This window comes from Pan troglodytes, chromosome 15 (assembly GCF_028858775.2).
Source record: "Pan troglodytes isolate AG18354 chromosome 15, NHGRI_mPanTro3-v2.0_pri, whole genome shotgun sequence".
NCBI classification, from domain to species: Eukaryota; Metazoa; Chordata; class Mammalia; order Primates; family Hominidae; genus Pan; species Pan troglodytes.
The window spans coordinates 61,125,255-61,132,030 of record NC_072413.2 but is presented as its reverse complement, the minus strand read 5'-3'; positions in this window follow the sequence as shown (position 1 = coordinate 61,132,030).

The window sequence follows — 6,776 nt, the reverse complement described above, 5'->3', positions numbered from 1 at the left end:
GAGGAGTTGAGCTGGATATAAAATCCTTGTCTTATACCCTTTTCTCATGAGTATCTTGTAGGTGTTGCTGTCATGTTTTCTGTGGCCTTTGTTGAGTGTTGTTGTCAATAAACCTCAACTAACCTGATTTCTTTATCCTATTAGTGACTTGTTATTTTTACCTGGTTGCCCAAAGAATTCTTTTTCTTATTTTGAAGTTCAAATAATTTTACTAGGATAGTCTCAGGGTTGGCCATTCTGGGTCGGTTTTCCCTGATATTCAATAAATCTATATTTTTTCTATATGCAGATTCAACTCAGTCTGCTTGCTTCATTCCCTCCTCTCTTCCCTCCATGCTCCTCTTTCTTTCCTTAGTTTCTTCTTTTCTGTCTTTATTTAATTTCAGGAAAGGTTTTTTTGTTGAAATAGCTTAAGTGCTTATTAAGTTCCATGAGTTGGTTTTTATCATCAGCAACTATTTATACTTGTGTATAGAACCATATATGTGCGTGTGTGTACGTGTGTGTATGTATGTATATATATATATATAAGGTTAAGAAAAAGTATAAGAATACATATACATATATAGAAGGAATATACATATATTCCTTTCAGTCCTTTTTTTCTGTATAATTTTTAAATTATATATATGTATGGGCCTTTTCCTTCCTATTTCTATTTTATTTTGCATTTTGTTGGATTTTATTTCTGTTTTCTGTATCCTTACTGTGGTTTTCTATGGTATCTATTATTCTTAGTGTTTCCTATAGTTTAGTCGTCATTTTGGACCTGACTTTGTATTTTTCTTCTGTTTCTTTCATACGTTCCGTCAGTTCTTGTTTCATACCCTCCTGTTATCTACTGTCATGTCTTCTTGTGTAGCCATCTCTTCTCTATGTTTTGATATTTATCCTTATAGTTTCAATTGATGCATAAAGGTTTAAAATTCTCAGTTGGAATATTAGGTTGCACTTTTTATCTGCCTTCTGTCAATCATTTTTCTGGTGTTTTCATTGTCTTTAAGAAGGCTATACTGTTCTTTTTCATTTTTAAAATTTTCTCTGTAGTATCTTTATGAGAATGTAGGGCACATTTCTTTTTTGTTACTCATATTTTAGTGATGTTTAACAAGAGATTACTATGGAGGGGTGAGGCCAGGATAGATTTGTAGGCTTCTTAGCTCAAGGGCTTCCTCTTCTGATGTTGTGGCAAAAGACTTGACATTTGGCCCTCCTGTGTGATCTCATTTTTATGTATTTCTCTTACTGGCCGTGGGTTCATTAAGACCATAACCAACAAGAGATAGAATCCTGACCTTCCAAAGCTACCCCAGCTTTTAAAAAATGTACTATATTTGCTGGATGTTTCTGAGGTCATTTCCCATTAGGCCTTCTCTGTTCTCCCTGTTCCTCACTTCCCATTCCACTGCATCTTTGGTACCAATTATTTGCAATGTGAAGTTTTATGATTTATTTCTCTTACTTTGTAGGTTTATTTTTTACTGTCTTTGCTGCTCTTTGTGATGAGAAGATTCAGAAATAAAATGCTGCTGTGTTTCTAGTTGAATCAGAACTCTTCAGAGTTGTTTATTCATCAAAATTAGAATCAATATAAATGTAGTACTTTTTAGTCACCAAACATGATTTCCATTTCCCAGGTCTGCAAATTTATTCCAAGGTCACAAATGAGGTGGGGAATAACAATGTTAACATGTACAGGGAGTTAATGTGTACATGATTTTTGTTTGTTTGTTTGTTCTTTTCCTTTTATTGTGATCAAATTTAAGTTTATATCAGTTTTAAATAACTTGTTGTAACTACAGGATTTTTTTTGGTAAGCCTCAAGGTAAGTGCAAAGCAAAAACCTATGATAGATATAACAAGAATAAAAAGCAATGGATTCAAACATACTATGGGAGAAAAATCATGTAACCACAAAGGAAGACAGTAAGAAAAGAAGAAAGGAGTTACAAAACACATAGAAAACAAGTAACAAAATAGCAGTAATAAGTCCATACCTATCAATAATATTGAGTGTAAATAGATCACACCCTATAACTAAAAGATGTAGAATGGCTGAACAGATTAAAAAGCAAGACCCAACTATATTCTGCCTACAAGAAACAGATTTCACATATAAGGACACACACAGACAGAAAATGAAGGGATGGAAAAAGATACTCCGTGCAAATGAAAATAAAAAAGAGCAGATAATTGCTATACTTATATCAGATAAAGTAGACTTTAAATCAAAAACTGTAAAAAGAGACATAGAGTTCATTATATAACAACAAATGGGTCAATTCAGCAAGAGAACATAACAATGTTGAATATATATACACACAACACCAGAACATCCAACTATATAAAGCAAATATTAATAGATCTAAAGGGAGGGATAGACTGCAAAACAATAATAGTAGGAGACTTCAACACTTCACTTTTGGCAATAGACAGATAATCCAGGCAGAAAATCAACAAATATTGGAGTTAAACTATACTCTAGTTCAAATGAACCTAATAGACATCTAAAAAGCATTTCATCCAACTGCTGCAGAATACACATTCTTCATATTAGAAAATGAAACATTCCACAGGCTAAACCATATCTTAGACCACAAAACAAGTTTCAACAAATTACAAAAGTAGAAATCATACTCAGTATCTTTTCTGATCACAGTGGAATAAAACTAGAAATCAATAACAAGAGGAACTTTGGAAACTGTACAGATACACAGAAATTAAACATGTTCCCGAATGACTAATGGGCCAACGAAGAAATTAAGAAGAAAATTAAAAACTATCCTGAGACAAATGAAAATGCAAACACAACATATGAGAATCATGTGGAATACAACAAAAGCAGTACTAAGAGGGAAATTTATAGACATAAATTCCTCCATCAAAAAATAGAAAGACTTCAACCTTATGATGCACCTTAGGGAACTAGAAAAACAGAAATCAAACCCAAAATTAGTAGAAGGAAAAGAAATAAGATCAGAGCAGAAATAAATAGACAGTAAAAACAATATAAAAGATAAACAACGAAAAGTTGGTTTTTGAAAAAGATAATTGACAAACCTTTAGCTAGACTAAGAAAAAAGAGAAGACTCAAACAAATAAAATGAGAGATGAAAAAGGGAACATTACAATGGACACTGCAGAAGTAAAAAGGATCAGTAGAGACTCCTATGTACAACTGTACACCAATAAATTGGAAAACACAGAAGAAATGGATATGTTCCTTAGCACATACAACCTACTAAGATTGAGCCATGAAGAAATAGAAAACCCGAACAGACCAGTAAGGAGTAGTGATATCAAAGCAATGATAAAAAAGTCACTTATCAAAGAAAAACCCAGGATCTGATGTCTTCACTGTTGAATTCTACCGCTTACTAAAAGAACTGATATCAGTTCTACTCAAACTATTTCAAAAAATGGAAGAGGAGGGAAAACTTCTAAACTCAGCCTAGGAGGACACCCTTATACCAAAACTAGATAGGGAAACACACACACACAAACAAACAAAAACCAAAAACAAACAAAAAAAGAAAACAACAGGCCAATATCCCTGACAAACATAGATACAAAAGTCTTCAACAAAATGCTAGCAGATCAGCTTCAGTAAACATTAAAATGTCAAGAAACAACAGATGCTGGCAAGTTTGCAGAGAAAAAGGAACACTTTTACACTGTTGGTGGAAAAGTAAATTAGTTCAACCATTGTGGAAGACAGTGTGGTGATTCCTCAAAGATCTAGAAACAGAAATATCATTTGACCCAGCAATACCATTACTGGGTATATACCCAAAGGAATATAAATCATTCTATTATGAAGATACATGCACATGTATGTTCATTGTAACATTATTCACAATAGCAGAGACATGGAATCAACCCAAATGCCCATCAACAATACACTGGATAAAGTAAATGTACATATACACCATGGAATACTATGCAGCCATAAAAAGGAATGAGATCATGTCCTTTGCAGGAACATGGGTGGGAAGCCATTATCCTCAGCTAACTAGCACAGGAACAGAAAACCAAATGCCATATGTTCTCACTTATGTGGGAGCTGAATGATGAGAACACATGGACACAGTGGAGAGAACAATGCACACTGAGTCCTGTCAGGGTTGGGGAGGGAGAGCATCAGGAAGAGTAGCTAATGCATGCTGGGCTTAATACCTAGGTGATGGGTTGATATGTGTAGCAAACCACTGTGGCATACATTTACCTATGTAACAAAACTGCACATCCTTCACATGTACCCTGGAAATTAAAATAAAAGTTGAAGGAAAAAAAGATCATTCACCATAATCAGGTGGGATTCATCCCAGAGATGCAAGGATGGCTTAACATATGCAAATTAATAAATGTGATTCACCACATCAACATAATCAAGGACAAAAAACATATGATCATTTCAATAGATGCTTTAAAAGCATTTGATACAATTCAACATTTTTTTATGACAAAAACTCTCAACAAATTGGATAGAGAAGGAATATACCTCAGCACAATAAAGGCCATATATGACAGACCTACAGCTAACATCATACTGAATGGGGAAAAATGAAAAGCCTTTCCGCTAAGACCTGGAACAAGATAAGGATGCCCACTGGAAGTGCTAGCCAGCACAATTACACAAGAGAAAGAAACAATGGGTTTCCAAATCAGGAAAGAGGAAGTCAAATAATCCTTGTTTCGACACAAAATGATCTTATATTTAGAAAAACCTAAAGAATCCATAAAAAAATCCTTAGAATGAATAAATAAATCCAGTAAATTTGTAGGATACAAAAATCAGTAGCATTTCAATATGCTAACAGTGATCAATTTGCAAAATAAATCAAGAAAACAATCTCATTTACAACAGCTGTAAAAATACCTAGAAATAAATTTAACCAAAGAAGTGAAAAGTATCTGCAAGAAAAACTATGAGACACTAATAAAAGAAATTGAAGAGGACACATACAAAATAATGGAAAGATATTTCATGGTCATTGATTGGAAGAATTAATATTGTTGAAGTGTCTGAACTACCCACAGGGATCTACAAATTCTGTGCAATCACCACAGAAACACCAATGACATTCTTCACAGAAATAGAAAAAACAATCCTAAAATTTGTATGTAAACACAAAAGACCTCTAATAGCTAAAGCAATTTTGAACACAAAGAACAAAGCGGAGGCATCACGTTACCCTATTTCAAATTATATTATGCTACAAAGCTATAGTAACAAAAATAGCATAGTACTGGCATAAAAACATATACACAGGCCAATGGAACAGAATAGAGGACCCAGAAATAAATCCACACACTTCAGCCAGCTCCTTTTCAATAAAGTTTCCAAGAACATACATTGAGGAAAGGTCAGTCTCTTTAATAAGCGGTGCTGGGAAAACTGGATATCTATATGCAAAAGAGTGAAACTAGATCCTTCTCTCACTATATAAAAAAAAAACTCCCAATAGATTGAGGACTAAAATGTAAGACTTGAAACTATAAAACTACTAAAAGAAAACAATGGTAAAACACTACAGGACATTGGTCTGGGCAAAAATTTTTTTGTATAAGACCTCAAAAGCACAGGGAAAAAAAGTAAAAATAGACAAATGGGATTACATCAAGCTAAAAAGTTACTGCACAGCAAAAGAACCAATAAAGCAAAGAGACAACCCACAGAATGAGAGAAAATATTTGCAAACTCTCCATCCCATGGAAGATTAATAATCAGAAAATATAAGGAACTCAAACAACCCGACACCAAAAAACCAAATGATTTGATTTTTTAAATGGGCTATAGACCCGAATAGACATTTCTCAAAAGAAGGCATACAAATGGCCAAAAGATATATAAAAAAACTGTTCAACACCACTAATCATCAGGGAAATCCCAATCAGAACCACATTGAGATATAATCTTACCCCAGGTAGAATGGCTATTATCAAATTACAAAAAATAAAAAATGCTTGTGAGGATGTGGAAAAAAGGAAACTCATACGCTATTGGTGGGAATGTAAATTAGTACAGCCATTATGGAGAACAATATGGAGGTTTCTCAAAAAACTGAAAATAGAACTGCCATATGAACCAGCAATCCCACTACTGGACATGTATACAAAGGAAAGAAAATCTGTATTTTGAGGAACTATCTGCACTCCCATGTTTATTGCTACACTATTTACAATAGTCAAGATGTGGAATAAGCCTAAAAGTCCATCAAGCGATGAATGAATAATGAAAATGTGGTATGTATACAGAATGGAATACTATTCAGCCATAAAAAAGAATGAAATCTGTCATTCACAGCAACATAGATCAGCTTGGAGGACATTATGTTAAGTGAAGTAAGCCAGACATAAAATGACAAATAGCACATGTTCTCACTCATGTGGTAGCTAAAAACATTGATCTCATAGAAGCAGAGAGTAGAATAGTGGTTACTAGATGCTGGGAAGGACATGAGGATTGAGGGATAGAAAGACCTTGGTTAATGGATACAAAATTATAGTTAGGAGGAATACATTCTAATGTTTTATAGCACTACAGGGTGACTATAGTTAATAATGATTTATTGTATATTTTCCAATTGCTAGAAGAAAAGAATTTGAATGTTCCCAACACAAAGAAATGATAAACGTTTGAGGTGTACTAATTACTCTAATTTGATCAATATGCATTGTATATGTATATCAAAATATCACGGTCCATTAGAGGATGGCCAAATAGGAACAGCTCCAGTCTACAGCTCCCAGCATGAGTGACGCAGAAGATGGGT